The sequence below is a fragment of the Nomia melanderi genome, chromosome 1, assembly GCF_051020985.1.
Source record: "Nomia melanderi isolate GNS246 chromosome 1, iyNomMela1, whole genome shotgun sequence".
Lineage (NCBI taxonomy): Eukaryota > Metazoa > Arthropoda > Insecta > Hymenoptera > Halictidae > Nomia > Nomia melanderi.
In genome coordinates, this window is record NC_134999.1 from 129,578 (window position 1) to 146,815 (window position 17,238).

Below are 17,238 nucleotides of genomic sequence, written 5' to 3' on the forward strand. Positions count from 1 at the left end.
CATAAGAGCGGCAGCCCGCCGCGGCGATCGGGGTCGGCTGCCCCAAGGACATCGCCGCCGGCTGCAAGGGCGCCTGCTACGAGGAGAGGCTCCGGTCCCTTAGCCGCTACCGCAACGAGGCCCACCCCACCGGGCAGAAGAGCGGCCCCTGCTACCAGGGGGTCGACTGGCACCCCTCCCGCAAGTACCCCGCCCGTTAGGACCCCGCCTATCACCACCCAAAGGCGGGAGACACGGAGTATGAGGGGTGCCAAAGTCTCGGTGGAGGTGGGCAGAAGAACTGTCACCACCACCACCCGGAGGACGGTAGCGGCTCCGACTGGAGCCAGAAGAACGCCCCCGAGAGTAGGAGGGACTCCCACCGCCCACACACCATCACCAAGGGCGGTGGTACAGGGAAAGAGTCCCTCCAGCGGCCCCACACCACCTCGGGCCGCCTTACGGAAACCCTCGGGGGTAAGGACGGCGGCCTCACCATCCTACGCCGCCGTCACAGCAGGCGCCCCGTCATTAACGTCACCTCCCTCGCCGATTGACGTCGCACCGGAAAGGGGGCTGCGTACAGCAACCCGGGCCATCCCTACAACGCCCGGGCCCACACCACCAAAACGCAGCCCCCCACCGAGGAAGCACCGGAGCCCCAGGACGCCGCCGACCATCCGCGGCGAGCAGGGGGCTCCGTCTCCGGTAACATCGGCGAGTATGGTGACGTTATGCACCTCCACCGTCACCACCACCTGCAGCGGGGGGCCGATTATGACCCCCCTGCCTATTGTGGGAGGAGCGATGGTGGCCAGGCCGCTACCACCATCTCCAGCGGCCCCGCTCCTCCCACCCATCGAAGAGGTGGAGGTGCCGCAGCCGGCCGGGGCAGTCGTTAGCCCCGATTCATCACCGGAGCCGTGGCGAATCGCCGCTGGATCCCGCCGACGCCACCACCGCGGGATCCCGTCGTCCAGCTCGTCGTCCGACGAGGAGGCGCAGCCGCTGCCGCCAGTGAAGAGGACGACGCCTCCGCCCGCCCAACCACCGCGGGAAAAGTCCCCCGCCCGGCCGCCACCGGGCAGCAGCAGCAGCAGCAACAATAACAACAGCGTTGCGCACAACAGTGCGCATCGGCCTGGAGCAGGGTGCTCCGGGGCGTCCTCGGTGAGTAGTGTAACACCGCTTAGCCCTTCGCGACTCCCGAGCGTCCCACGTAGTGCCCCCGGCTCCTTTTTTAATTTGCGGGAGGGGGTAGTTTTGAATCGCGCGGGGAGGGATAATCGGAGGCCCGTCCCCGTTGATGCAACCGTGAGGGGTGCTCCTGCCTCCGCGACGGAGGCGACCGCACCTGCGAGAAGTCGCAGACCGACCACACCCTCGCGTGCCTCGGGACCTCGTGAGCCCAGGCGTCCTGCGGCATCCGGGCAGCCCTCTCGAAGAAGGGGCGCCATCCGGCCTTTGGTCGGGGAAGCGTTTCCTTCGGAGAGAGAGTTGTTGATCGGAATGGCGCAGAACGCTGGCTCCCTGGAGCAGCTGGAGGATGTTGCGAGGGAAATCGCAGCATACCTTCAGGGCTTCAGAGTCGAGGGACCGACCACGAGAGGGGGCGGGACGGATAGGCCCCAACAGCGTGCGAGAGCGAGGGGCGTGTCGGGCGACCAAGCGGCTCGCGGTTCGAACGGTCACCGCGATCGTCCTGCGTTGGCAGGTGGACCAACGCGGGGGGACCAGGTAAGGGAGGCTACGCGTATACAACGGCTCTTCAGGCAGAACCGTCGGCGTGCTGTTCAGGAGGTGCTCATGGGCCCGTCCTTGCACTGCAAAGTGCCAAAGGACAGGGTACATGAGTACTTCCTCAACATGTACTCACCGGCGGGGAACCTGGGAGCTAGGCCTCCCCCGCCTTCCATCGAGGCTCCAGACGAGGCCAGCAATGTGGCCTTGGTGAAGCTCTTCGAAGTGAGTGAGGTGGATCGTCGGATCAGGCGTATGACAAACTCTGCGCCCGGTCCCGACGGTCTAACTTACAATGATCTGAAAAGGGCAGATCCGGGGTCACACCTGCTGACCTCTTTGTTTAATCTATGTCTGCGTCTGGAGTCGGTCCCCTCGTGTTGGAAAACTTCCAACACTGTGCTCGTGCACAAAAAGGGCGATCGCGACGACCTGTCGAACTGGCGACCGCTGGCCATGTCCGATACGACCCCGAAGCTCTTCGCCGCTGTTCTGGCTGACCGTCTCGTCGCGTGGTCGGTCAAAAATAAGCGCCTAAGTCCCGCGCAAAAGGGCTTCCTGCCGTACGAGGGGTGTTACGAACATAACTTCGTGCTGCAGGGAGCCCTTACAGACGCTCGCAGGTGGGGTCGTCAGGTGGTGGTGGCGTGGCTGGACCTGTCGAACGCGTTCGGCTCGGTCCCCCACGCTTCCATCTACCAATCCTTCGTGGAGGCCGGGGTTCCCTCTACTCTTCAGAATATTCTGAAGAGTATGTACCACGGTTGCACCACACGGGTGCGGACCGCCGATGGGTTTACCGACCCCGTTCCCATCCTCTCCGGGGTGCGCCAGGGCTGTCCGATGAGCCCTGTGGCGTTTAACCTCGCCCTGGAACCGGTGCTGCGCGCAGCTACCGGAACCTCGGCGGGTTACACTTTGCACGGCCATCGGCACAGTGTCCTGGCGTACGCGGACGATCTCGCGTTGATCGCCGACACCCCGGAGGGCATGGAAACGCTGCTAAAGGCAGTGGATGCTGCGGCGAGTGGCATCGGATTGCGGTTTAATCCCGCAAAATGCGCGACCCTCCACCATCGTGGCAGGGGGCCGCGCGGGATCCGTGCCACTCGCTTCACCATCCAGGGTCAGCAAATGCGCGCCCTGGTAGCCGGTGAGCCCTATGAACACCTGGGCGTTCCCACCGGGTTTCAGGTCCGCCAAACCCCACTGCTGACGATCGACGAGCTGGTCCAGGACCTGCAGGCCGTCGACCGTTCCCTCTTGGCCCCGTGGCAGAAGGCCGAGACCGTGGCAGCTTTTATACTGCCACGCCTCGACTTCTACCTGCGGGGAGCCCACGTGGAGAAGCGTCCCTTAGTCGAAGTCGACAAACAAGTGCGACGTATGGCCAAATCCTGGCTCAACCTCCCGCAGCGGGCCAGCGCGGAGGTAGTCTACCTCCCACCCAGTAGGGGGGGATGTGGACTGCTTCCGCTTGCTGACATGGCCGACGTCCTGACCATCGCTCATGCGTTCCGTCTTTTGACGGCGGATGATGCGGTGGTCAGGGAGTTGGCCTGGAACTCGCTGCGCGAGGCTGTAGCCAGGAAAATCGGCCATACCAACCCGTCGAACAATGACCTGGCCGAGTACCTCTCTGGTTCGCTGGAGGGGTACTTCGCCAGGGACGGGGGGGACGTTTCTTCGCTGTGGTCGAGGGCACGGAACGCGGCACGCAGGAGTCGGGACCTGCTCGGATTGCGTTGGCAGTGGAGCGAGGCGAGATCTGAGCTCTCGGTTACGCTCAGGGGTTCTCGCGATCGGGAGACCATAGTTCCGCCCGTGGCGAGGGGCCAGATCATCCGCCGATTGCGGATGGCGGTGGTAGAATTCTACCATCAGCGCCTTCAGCGCAAGAAGGACCAGGGGAAGGTATTCGGGGTGTCGTCGCGGAGTGGTGCTTCAAACCACTTCCTCCGCGGCGGCAACTTCACCCGCTTCGCCGATTGGCGCTTTATTCACCGAGCTCGCCTCGACGTCCTGCCTCTTAACGGGGCAAGACGCTGGGGTGAGGGTGATAAGCGTTGCCGGCGATGCGGGGCGGAGCTCGAATCCCTTCCCCATGTCCTTTGCCACTGCCGTCCGCACTCGGCGGCCTGGCAACTTCGCCACGATGCGGTGGTTTCCCGCATCGCTAAGGCCTGCCGACTCCCAGGGGAATTAAGGGTTAACCGGACGGTCGAGGGCATCGACGGGGATCTGGGGGCTCTTAGGCCTGACATTGTTGTTAGGCACGAGCCCTCAAGGAGCATCGTCATCGTCGATGTTACCGTGCCCTTCGAGAACGAGTATATTTCGTTCGAGGAGGCCAGGGCGCGAAAGATACATAAGTATAAGCCCCTGGCCGACGTTCTCGGAGGGCGCGGTTATCGGGTGGCGGTCTCCGCGATCGTCGTTGGTGCTCTCGGCTCGTGGGATCCGGCCAATGAGTCGGTGCTGAAGATCTTGCGTATCGGTAATCGGTACGCATCTCTGATGCGCCGGCTCATTGTGTCGGAGACTGTCCGGTGGAGCCGGGATATCTACGTGGAGCACGTATCGGGAGTTCGCCAATATCGCGAGGCACTCGCCGAGGATGTCCCGGCCCCCGATCCAGGCCGATTGATCGAGAACCTGCGGGGATCAACTCCCCTGACGTAGGCGGTGAAAATACCAGGGGTATGCGGCGGCAGTGTAAGTACAAATCACTAAACTTGGTAGAACCTAGGTACCACATTGTACCTCAATCTAGTCATTTAAACCATTTCATGCAGCCATAAATTCTATATTTTATTTTATCAATTAACTACCCTCCTATTTATTAACATATTTATTTATTAATTTAACGATCCATTTTATTTACTTTACTTATTTATTTACATATTTATTTATTAACTTAACGAGCCATTTTATTTATTTTACCTATTTATTTACATATCTATTTATTATTTATTTAACTAATTAACTATTCATTTTATTTATTTTACCTATTTATTTACATATCTATTTATTATTTATTTAACTAATTAACTATTCATTTTATTTATTTTATTTATTCAATATGTGCATACTTATTTACTTATTCTATTTATTTATGTACACATCTATTTATTACCTACCTAACTACCCACTTACTTATCTTATTATTTATTTATATACATATTTATTATTCAACTGTACATGATTATATATCTACTTACCTACTTAGCTGATCTGTTTAATTACTATATTTACTTCGGACCATCACTTTGGATCCTATTCTATCTATTATTTTACTATTGACTAACACAGGGAACAATGGGACACTGGTTCTATCTGCCAAGTATTCTATTTTTCTACTTTTCTATTTTTCTATTTTTCTATAACACACTCTCTAGTCATTAACCATTAACTTTTAATTTAACTGACTTCATTTAATTTCTGTTTTTATTTTACAACACTGGACTAACCGCTATTTATTTACAATTTCAAGCATCTAATGTACTTACACTATATACAAGACTTACTATTCTAACCCCTGCTTACGCCGTCCCCCCTCCGACACTATGCTTACCGCCTCTATGCACTCTAACACGCGCACACGCCCTGCTCACTCTATTAACCACTCTTGCTGCTATCTGCGTATTAATTTATTCTTTATATTTATTGTCATATAGGCATGTATCTATTTACTTCTGTGATATGTATTTATTTATTTATTATTATTTATTTAGTTATTGCTATTTAATTATTTATTATTTATTTATTTATTGCTACTTATTTATTATTATTTATTTATTTATTGCTATTTATTTATTTATTATTTATTTATTTATTGCCATTTGTTTATTTATTATTATTTATTTATTTATTGCTATTCATTTATTTATTATTATTTATTTATTTATCATTATTTATCTACTATTACTTGTTTATTTTTGCGTTACCTACTTATTACTTACTCTTGTGATACTCATCTAGTATTGTCTATCTATTTATTTTCGCTATGTTTATTTATCTACATGCCTTGTTATGTTTATTTATATTATTTTATGTTATTCTTCTCATTATCTATGTATCTATTTTATTTACTTATTTTTGTTTTATCAATGTAAATGGCGAAGACCCGGAAACTATCCCCCTGGGAACTGGCTATGTAACATATTCTACACGTTTGTTTGTCCACTATTTATTCAATCATATTTATTTATTTAACACTACTCTAAAATTAAAATAGCCACAATTGTAAATACCCTACTAATTTAAGATATATTTATATATGAAACTATTATTTAAAAAAAAAAAGCCTTCGCCATAAAGGCGCTATTGTATATTTACCCTCGGCCGAGCACTGTAAGGCCGGGGGAACATTTGTTGAAAATAAAGCGCTTTTATCTGTTCTTATCAGCTTAATATCTGATACACTCCGCATCGCGGAGTCAGAATATTAACCTGATTTTTGGAGTCAGGCGGATCGCTGGGGCTCGCTCCACTTCCGCCGCGAGTCGGTCCGGCACTGCAGTGCCGCCGGAAACGGCTCAATTTGCGCTGCAATTGAGCTCCCTACCTCTTTCTAATAGCCGGATCGGCTCGCAGGACTCCAAAAATAGTCCCTGTTACTATTCTGACTCCGCGATAAGTACCCGACGCCGCGGTAAATTCACCCGCCGCGGTACTACGCAACAGTGCGGGCCGAGTTGCGATCGGGCGTGTGCGCGGCAAGGTCTGTACACGATCAGTGCTCGAGGTGTTGTGCGGTGAAGTGTGTAGTAAGTGCCTTCGCCGCGGGACCGGATCGAGCCTGCGCGGGAGTACACCTGCGCCGCCCACCTGCGCGGGAGGACCACCGGCGCACCTCCACCTGCGCCATCCACGCATCCTGCTTCCGAGGACAGCCGAGGGAGAGGACGACCAGGGTCTACCGAGGGTCCAGGACTTCATCTAGGACCAACCACCATCCCTGGCCTGCCTGGACAACCACCCTGGTCTTCCTCTACGTGGGTCACCCAACACCGCAACGACCCACCAGGACTTGGCCATCGGCAACCCCGACGGGAAGGACGGCTCGCCTGATCCACCTCTACCACCGCTGGATCAGGAATCAGGAGCGAGGTGTTATTCCCCTCGGAGAGCGCTCCTGCATCGCTGGACTCCTGCGCCGAGTGAGTCTCTCTTTTCTTTCTATCCCCCCGGCAGTGAGGAGGGTAACGCAGCCGGTCTCCAGCCGTCTGCGGTGCTCGAATCATCGTCGGTAGTCCTCTACCTTACCCCTACGCGTCCACCCGCTCCACCGATCGCTCCCATCCGTTGAGGTGTGTCAACGGACCGGGACGCGTGAGGTCCGAGTCGAGTGGCGCCTCCACCTCCTTCTTCTCTCTTCAGTCACCGCCCGCGTGGAGGCTGACTCCACTCACCCGTTAGTGAGTGGACGTCAGGTCGGCCCGCCTGCGGTGCAACCCCCGTGCAGTCCTCGGTGGAGTGGGCGATTCCGTCGCTCTTCCTCCATCGAGATCGCTGCACTCCTCCGCAACCGTCATCCGTTAGTCTCCCTACCGACTGCCACGTCGGAGGCTGTCATTTTTCCAGGCAGTCTTCGACACCGGACTTAGCGCCGGCGGAGTCAGTAGGGTGTTAGCGCGTGGCGGTATTCCTTCTGTCGCTTTTAACTTAGTTTTCTCTTCTCTTCCTCTGTTATTCCCACTTAGTCTATCTTCCCCGTTTCGCCTCGCTGTGGCACTTAGAAATATTTGCCACAGCCACTCTGTCTCTCTTTCTTCTTTCGACTCACTCGTAGCGTAGGACTTAGTCTTAAGAGCGATGCAGGACCGCGGTGATAGTGCGACGATCACCTCCTGCACTACCGAGGGGAGTAACAATCTTGCCCTGGTGATAGAGTTTCCCTTCCCGGCGGAGTTCCGATGCCCTGCCTGCTTCGGTGTCCCCGGGATCAGGATCAGTGGCGTGTACAAGTCCCACTCGGACTTGACGAAGCACGCCCGGAAGTATCATCCGGGCGTTGCAGTGACATATAAGTGCCGTGAGTGCAGCTTCACCGGCGACGGGAGGTATCCACTCAAGGCGGTGAAGCTGCACCACGGCCATATTCATAGTTCCGCCCATCAGAACAGTCCGAGTGGGACTTGTGCACCTCCCGTGACAGGCGCGACCGGTTCGAGCAACACCTCGCGTCGGGGGAGTTCCGCGACATCCGCCCCCGCAGAACCGCGCGCTGCTGCGTTAGCTGCTGCCAATTTGGCGGCCCAGTCCCCGCCCCCGCAAACGACACGCGCCGTGACGTCGCCGCCCCCGCCCCCGCCCACCCACACCCTTACAACGGCGAGGGATTCCACGGGGACGGCCACCACCACCTGCACGACGCGGCGTGCAATGGCGGCAGCGGCAACAACAACAGCAACAACAACGAGGACTACGAGGACGACGACGAAGACGACGACCACGAGGCCGGTGGCGACGGGGAGCAAGGCGCGGGCCATGAAACAAACATCGTTGCGTGGGGTGCTGGTAACGGCGGCTGCGACGGCTATGACGACGTCGTATCGCATGCCGCCGTCCGGCACCCCCACGTTAACAATAACGATTGGGCCCACCACCAGCGCCCGGCCCGCGCCCCCGCCCCCCAACCAACCAACCTACCCCAGACCTAAGGGGACGCCACCGGTCCAGAAGAGCGGCAGCCCGCCGCGGCGATCGGGGTCGGCTGCCCCAAGGACATCGCCGCCGGCTGCAAGGGCGCCTGCTACGAGGAGAGGCTCCGGTCCCTTAGCCGCTACCGCAACGAGGCCCACCCCACCGGGCAGAAGAGCGGCCCCCGCTACCAGGGGGTCGACTGGCACCCCTCCCGCAAGAACCCCGCCTGTTAGGAGCCCGCCTATCACCACCCAAAGGCGGGTGACACGGAGTATGAGGGGTGCCAAAGTCTCGGTGGAGGTGGGCAGAAGAACTGTCACCACCACCACCCGGAGGACGGTAGCGGCTCCGACTGGAGCCAGAAGAACGCCCCCGAGAGTAGGAGGGACTCCCACCGCCCACACACCATCACCAAGGGCGGTGGTACAGGGAAAGAGTCCCTCCAGCGGCCCCACACCACCTCGGGCTGCCTTACGGAAACCCTCGGGGGTAAGGACGGCGGCCTCACCATCCTACGCCGCCGTCACAGCAGGCGCCCCGTCATTAACGTCACCTCCCTCGCCGATTGACGTCGCACCGGAAAGGGGGCTGCGTACAGCAACCCGGGCCATCCCGACAACGCCCGGGCCCACACCACCAAAACGCAGCCCCCCACCGAGGAAGCACCGGAGCCCCAGGACGCCGCCGACCATCCGCGGCGAGCAGGGGGCTCCGTCTCCGGTAACATCGGCGAGTATGGTGACGTTATGCACCTCCACCGTCACCACCACCTGCAGCGGGGGGCCGATTATGACCCCCCTGCCTATTGTGGGAGGAGCGATGGTGGCCAGGCCGCTACCACCATCTCCAGCGGCCCCGCTCCTCCCACCCATCGAAGAGGTGGAGGTGCCGCAGCCGGCCGGGGCAGTCGTTAGCCCCGATTCATCACCGGAGCCGTGGCGAATCGCCGCTGGATCCCGCCGACGCCACCACCGCGGGATCCCGTCGTCCAGCTCGTCGTCCGACGAGGAGGCGCAGCCGCTGCCGCCAGTGAAGAGGACGACGCCTCCGCCCGCCCAACCACCGCGGGAAAAGTCCCCCGCCCGGCCGCCACCGGGCAGCAGCAGCAGCAGCAACAATAACAACAGCGTTGCGCACAACAGTGCGCATCGGCCTGGAGCAGGGTGCTCCGGAGAATCCTCGGTGAGTAGCGTAACACCTGCTAGCCCCACGCGACTCCCGAGCGTCCCCCGTAGTGCCCCCGGCTCCATTTCTACCTTGCGGGAAGGGGTAGTTTTGAATCGCGCGGGGAGGGATAATCGGAGGCCCGTCCCCGTGGATGCAACCGTGAGGGGTGCTCCTGCCTCCGCGACGGAGGCGACCACACCTGCGAGAAGTCGCAGACCGACCACACCCTCGCGTGCCTCGGGACCTCGTGAGCCCAGGCGTCCTGCGGCATCCGGGCAGCCCTCTCGAAGAAGGGACGCCATCCGGCCTTTGGTCGGGGAAGCGTTTCCTTCGGAGAGAGAGTTGTTGATCGGAATGGCGCAGAACGCTGGCTCCCTGGAGCAGCTGGAGGATGTTGCGAGGGAAATCGCAGCATACCTTCAAGGCTTCAGAGTCGAGGGACCGACCACGAGAGGGGGCGGGACGGATAGGCCCCAACAGCGTGCGAGAGCTAGGGACGTGTCGGGCGACCAAGCGGCTCGCGGTTCGAACGGTCACCGCGATCGTCCTGTGTTGGCAGGTGGACCAACGCGGGGGGACCAGGTAAGGGAGGCTACGCGTATACAACGGCTCTTCAGGCAGAACCGTCGGCGTGCTGTTCAGGAGGTGCTCATGGGCCCGTCCTTGCACTGCAAAGTGCCAAAGGACAGGGTACACGAGTACTTCCTCAACATGTACTCACCGGCGGGGAACCTGGGAGCTAGGCCTCCCCCGCCTTCCATCGAGGCTCCAGACGAGGCCAGCAATGTGGCCTTGGTGAAGCTCTTCGAAGTGAGTGAGGTAGATCGTCGGATCAGGCGTATGACAAACTCTGCGCCCGGTCCCGACGGTCTAACTTACAATGATCTAAAAAGGGCAGATCCGGGGTCACATCTGCTGACCTCTTTGTTTAATCTATGTCTTCGTCTGGAGTCGGTCCCCTCGTGTTGGAAAACTTCCAACACTGTGCTCGTGCACAAAAAGGGCGATCGCGACGACCTGTCGAACTGGCGGCCGCTGGCCATGTCTGATACGACCCCGAAGCTCTTCGCCGCTGTTCTGGCTGACCGTCTCGTCGCGTGGTCGGTCAAAAATAAGCGCCTAAGTCCCGCGCAAAAGGGCTTCCTGCCGTACGAGGGGTGTTACGAACATAACTTCGTGCTGCAGGGAGCCCTTACAGACGCTCGCAGGTGGGGGCGTCAGGTGGTGGTGGCGTGGCTGGACCTGTCGAACGCGTTCGGCTCGGTCCCCCACGCTTCCATCTACCAATCCTTCGTGGAGGCCGGGGTTCCCTCTACTCTTCAGAATATTCTGAAGAGTATGTACCACGGTTGCACCACACGGGTGCGGACCGCCGATGGGTTTACCGACCCCGTCCCCATCCTCTCCGGGGTGCGCCAGGGCTGTCCGATGAGCCCTGTGGCGTTTAACCTCGCCCTGGAACCGGTGCTGCGCGCAGCTACCGGAACCTCGGCGGGTTACACGTTGCACGGCCATCGGCACAGTGTCCTGGCGTACGCGGACGATCTCGCGTTGATCGCCGACACCCCGGAGGGCATGGAAACGCTGCTAAAGGCAGTGGATGCTGCGACGAGTGGCATCGGATTGCGGTTTAATCCCGCAAAATGCGCGACCCTCCACCATCGTGGCAGGGGGCCGCGCGGGATCCGTGCCACTCGCTTCACCATCCAGGGTCAGCAAATGCGCGCCCTGGCAGCCGGTGAGCCCTATGAACACCTGGGCGTTCCCACCGGGTTTCAGGTCCGTCAAACCCCACTGCTGACGATCGACGAGCTGGTCCAGGACCTGCAGGCCGTCGACCGTTCCCTCTTGGCCCCGTGGCAGAAGGCCGAGACCGCGGCAGCTTTTATACTGCCACGCCTCGACTTCTACCTGCGGGGAGCCCACGTGGAGAAACGTCCCTTAGTCGAAGTCGACAAACAGGTACGACGTATGGTCAAATCCTGGCTCAACCTCCCGCAGCGGGCCAGCGCGGAGGTAGTCTACCTCCCACCCAGTAGGGGGGGATGTGGACTGCTTCCGCTTGCTGACATGGCCGACGTCCTGACCATCGCTCATGCCTTCCGTCTTTTGACGGCGGATGATGCGGTGGTCAGGGAGTTGGCCTGGAACTCGCTGCGCGAGGCTGTAGCCAGGAAAATCGGCCATACCAACCCGTCGAACAATGACCTGGCCGAGTACCTCTCTGGTTCGCTGGAGGGGTACTTCGCCAGGGACGGGGGGGACGTTTCTTCGCTGTGGTCGAGGGCACGGAACACGGCACGCAGAAGTCGGGACCTGCTCGGATTGCGTTGGCAGTGGAGCGAGGCGAGATCTGAGCTCTCGGTTACGCTCAGGGGTTCTCGCGATCGGGAGACCATAGTTCCGCCCGTGGCGAGGGGCCAGATCATCCGCCGATTGCGGATGGCAGTGGTAGAATACTATCACCAGCGCCTTCAGCGCAAGAAGGACCAGGGGAAGGTATTCGGGGTGTCGTCGCGGAGTGGTGCTTCAAACCACTTCCTCCGCGGCGGCAGCTTCACCCGCTTCGCCGATTGGCGCTTCATTCACCGAGCTCGCCTCGACGTCTTGCCTCTTAACGGGGCAAGGCGCTGGGGTGAGGGTGATAAGCGTTGCCGGCGATGCGGGGCGGAGCTCGAATCCCTTCCCCACGTCCTTTGCCACTGTCGTCCGCACTCGGCGGCCTGGCAACTTCGCCACGATGCGGTGGTTTCCCGCATCGCTAAGGCCTGCCGACTCCCAGGGGAATTAAGGGTTAACCGGACGGTCGAGGGCATCGACGGGGATCTGGGGGCTCTTAGGCCTGACATTGTTGTTAGGCACGAGCCCTCAAGGAGCATCGTCATCGTCGATGTTACCGTGCCCTTCGAGAACGAGTATATTTCGTTCGGGGAGGCCAGGGCGCGAAAAATACAAAAGTATAAGCCCCTGGCCGACGTTCTCGGAGGGCGCGGTTATCGGGTGGCGGTCTCCGCGATCGTCGTCGGTGCTCTCGGCTCGTGGGATCCGGCCAATGAGTCGGTGCTGAAGATTTTGCGTATCGGTAATCGATACGCATCTCTGATGCGCCGGCTCATTGTGTCGGAGACTGTCCGGTGGAGCCGGGATATCTACGTGGAGCACGTATCGGGAGTTCGCCAGTATCGCGAGGCACTCACCGGGGATGTCCCGGCCCCTGATCCAGGCCGACCCATAGAAAATCTGCGGGGGCCAACTCCCCTGATGTAGGCAGGAATAACAGCGTGAGGGCAGCAGCAGGAAATTAAAAAACCAGGTAAGTGGATAGGCTTAGTACTGTACAGCCATCTATTTTAAACACTAACATCTAACATCTATTTATCTATTCATTTATCTATGCATCTATTCATTCTTTTATTTATCCGATTTTGTTTATTTAGTTATTCTATCTATGGATTCTACTTACTTATCTATTTCTATCATTTTACTTATGGATTTTATTTATTTATTTATTTATTTTATTTATTTATTTATTTATTTTATTTATTTATTTATTTATTTATTTTATTTACTTATTTATCTTATTTATCTATTATATGTATGGTTTCTATTTAATTATCTAGCCTATTCTTGAATTTTATTTACCTACTTATCTTATTGAAGGATTTTATTTATTTATTTATTTATTCATTATATTTATTTATTACATTGGCTCTATACACTAAGCTATCCGCTTCTTTTAATTACTGACACACTAATTTCTGACAACTTTTCTTTTCTTTTACCTATTAACATACTTTTATTTTTTTTTTACTCTCTTTCTTCTTCCCCATCTTTTTGCCCTATCTGACTGCCCCCCCCCCATGCTTGCATGCCCTGCCTCACTGGCCTTGATTCTGCGCCCACGCCCTACTAGTAACATGTAATATCCACGTAATTAACTAATTGTATATATTAATTGTCTTCTTTTCTATTTTTTTTTACTATTTATTTTTTTTTATTTACTAGTTATTTATTCACTCCTTGCTTTGCTATTTATTCTATTCATTTTGTTATTTATTTTATTTATTTGTTCTCAATGGCGAAGGCCCGGGGATGGCGAAATCCCGGCATTGGCTATTACAATTAACTATGTACTAAGGTATGCACTACAATAATGCACTAACCTATTTATTAACTACTCTATTTATGTATTTATTTATTTATTATTTTATTTAATTTATTTATTTTTCTATTTATTTATTATGTGATCTACGTACCTGCGATTTATTTATTTATTTATTTATTTACCTTGTTTACTTCGTCATTTATGAATTATTTTGCTATTTATTATTTATCTATTTCTTTTATTCCTATTACTCAATTTACTTATTTTATTTCTCTGGTTTACTTATTAATCTACCGATGTGTATATATTGTATAGCCACCGATACACGATCAGTCATGTATATATGTATATGTATATTTATAAATATTTACAATATTCCGCCTCCGCCATAAAGGCGCTTCTGTATAACTACCCCCAGCCAAACCATGTAAGGCTGGGGGAACATTTGTTGAAAAATAAAGCGCTTTTATCTGTTCTTATCAGCTTAATATCTGATACACTCCGCATCGCGGAGTCAGAATATTAACCTGATTTTTGGAGTCAGGCGGATCGCTGGGGCTCGCTCCACTTCCGCCGCGAGTCGGTCCGGCACTGCAGTGCCGCCGGAAACGTGGGGAAGGTATTCGGGGTGTCGTCGCGGAGTGGTGCTTCAAACCACTTCCTCCGCGGCGGCAACTTCACCCGCTTCGCCGATTGGCGCTTCATTCACCGAGCTCGCCTCGACGTCTTGCCTCTTAACGGGGCAAGACGCTGGGGTGAGGGCGATAAGCGTTGCCGGCGATGCGGGGCGGAGCTCGAATCCCTTCCCCACGTCCTTTGCCACTGCCGTCCGCACTCGGCGGCCTGGCAACTTCGCCACGATGCGGTGGTTTCCCGCATCGCTAAGGCCTGCCGGCTCCCAGGGGAGTTAAGGGTTAACCGGACGGTCGAGGGCATCGACGGGGATCTGGGGGCTCTTAGGCCTGACATTGTTGTTAGGCACGAGCCCTCAAGGAGCATCGTCATCGTCGATGTTACCGTGCCCTTCGAGAACGAGTATATTTCGTTCGAGGAGGCCAGGGCGCGAAAAATACAAAAGTATAAGCCCCTGGCCGACGTTCTCGGAGGGCGCGGTTATCGGGTGGCGGTCTCCGCGATCGTCGTTGGTGCTCTTGGCTCGTGGGATCCGGCCAATGAGTCGGTGTTGAAGATCTTGCGTACCGGTAACCGATATGCATCTCTGATGCGCCGGCTCATTGTGTCGGAGACTGTCCGGTGGAGCCGGGATATCTACGTGGAGCACGTATCGGGAGTTCGCCAGTATCGCGAGGCACTCGCCGAGGATGTCCCGGCCCCTGATCCAGGCCGACCCATCATGAACCTGCGTGGGGTAACTCCCCCGACATAAGTGGGAATAGGACAGAGAGGAGCAGCAAAAGGGATAAGTAGATAGGATTAATATCCACAGCTAGATATTTTACCAATCGACTAATCATTATTGTATTATATCAACTAACTTATCTGTATTTTAACCATTTAACCACTAACAAGTACTTCTTTTCAACTACCTATATAACTATTTAACTAATTATCTATTTTAATTATTTATTTAGTTACATTATTTATTTTATATTAACCACATGTTAATTTATTTTATTTTATTTATTTTAACAATTCATCTATATACTCAGTTTTTATCTACTTATTTATTCAGTTTTTATATATTTATTTGACTATTTTGTTTGATGCTATTTTATTTTATTTTATGCTATATTTTATTTTATTGTATTTATATGTCTAGTCTATTTATTTAACTATTTATTCCTGCTTTTCTAGTCATCATTTATTTATTTATGTAGTATTTAGCTAGTGGTTTCTTTCTAGTCATGCTAAAATACCGTCCATTTTTATCTATTTATTTATTTTTAACATCTCTTTCTTTCTATAAGTTGCTGTGATATTAACGTACTTACCTACCTACTTCTATTTATTTATCTATCTATTTATTGATTTATTTTTCTATATATTTATTTATCTTCATTTTAATCTTGACAGCTCCATTTAACACCTGCTGACTACCTCCCCTGCCTATACGACCTTCCCACTATGCACCCTTGCGCGCGCGCACGCCTAACATATTCCCTATAGCTATTTATTTATATAAAATCTTTTTATGTTTATATGTTATTTATTAGTTAATTCTCATTTACGTATTATTTTTTATTTATTTATGATTTACTATTTAGTTATGATTTACTTATTATTTATTGATTACTTATTTATCTGTCTGTTTGCTATATTTATTTAATTTATTTAATTCTTACTGGCGAAGGCTCGGGCAAATTAGACCTGAAGCGGGTCCACTGATTTTAATATTTATATTTATCGAATTGATTATCTGTCTTTTCGTTTCTTAATTTATTTGTTTATTTGCAATTATTTAGCTATTTATTTAATTATTTATTTATTTATTTATATATTTATTTAGTTTTTTTTTATCTATTTACATAATTAGCCGCCCACAATAATATGTAAATACTAGTCATAGATACTAGTTAATTTTATATTATATTTATCAGCCACCTTCGCCGTAAAGGCGTAATGTTATTGTATCTACCCCCGGCCGAACTTTGTAAGGTCGGGGGAACATGTTTTGGAAATAAACGCCTTTTTATCTGTTCTTATCAGCTTAATATCTGATACACTCCGCATCGCGGAGTCAGAATATTAACCTGATTTTTGGAGTCAGGCGGATCGCTGGGGCTCGCTCCACTTCCGCCGCGAGTCGGTCCGGCACTGCAGTGCCGCCGGAAACGGCTCAATTTGCGCTGCAATTGAGCTCCCTACCTTTTCTAATAGCCGGATCGGCTCGCTGGACTCCAAAAATAGTCCCTGTTGGTATTCTGACTCCGCGAAGTACCCGAAATCGCGGTAAATTCACCCGCCGCGGTACTACGCAACAGTGCGGGCCGAGTTGCGATCGGGCGTGTGCGCGGCAAGGTCTGTACACGATCAGTGCTCGAGGTGTTGTGCGGTGAAGTGTGTAATAAGTGCCTTCGCCGCGGGACCGGATCGAGCCTGCGCGGGAGTACACCTGCGCCGCCCACCTGCGCGGGAGGACCACCGGCGCACCTCCACCTGCGCCATCCACGCATCCTGCTTCCGAGGACAGCCGAGGGAGAGGACGACCAGGGTCTACCGAGGGTCCAGGACTACTTCAATTAGGACCAACCACCATCCCTGGCCTGCCTGGACAACCCTGGTCTTCCTCTACGTGGGTCACCCAACATCGCAACGACCCACCAGGACTTGGCCATCGGCAACCCCGACGGGAAGGACGGCTCGCCTGATCCACGTCAACCACCGCTGGATCAGGAATCAGGAGCGAGGTGTTATTCCCCTCGGAGAGCGCTCCTGCATCGCTGGACTCCTGCGCCGAGTGAGTCTCTCTTTTCTTTCTATCCCCCCGGCAGTGAGGAGGGTAACGCAGCCGGTCTCCAGCCGTCTGCGGTGCTCGAATCATCGTCGGTAGTCCTCTACCTTACCCCTACGCGTCCACCCGCTCCTCCGATCGCTCCCATCCGTTGAGGTGTGTCAACGGACCGGGACGCGTGAGGTCC

The 17,238-nt window shown here is 53.7% G+C and overlaps 1 non-coding gene and 2 pseudogenes across 1 annotated transcript; all 3 read left to right on the forward strand.

Annotated features, from left to right (window-relative positions):
* Positions 1-6,086: 6,086 nt before the first annotated feature.
* LOC143175944 (U2 spliceosomal RNA) lies at positions 6,087-6,266 on the forward strand (annotated as a pseudogene).
* A 7,814-nt stretch (positions 6,267-14,080) lies between these two features.
* Positions 14,081-14,263, forward strand: LOC116434208 (U2 spliceosomal RNA). The gene has a single exon (XR_013000686.1). It is a non-coding gene; the product is annotated as a U2 spliceosomal RNA (small nuclear RNA).
* A 2,001-nt stretch (positions 14,264-16,264) lies between these two features.
* Positions 16,265-16,445, forward strand: LOC116434496 (U2 spliceosomal RNA; annotated as a pseudogene).
* The last annotated feature ends 793 nt before the right edge of the window (positions 16,446-17,238 follow it).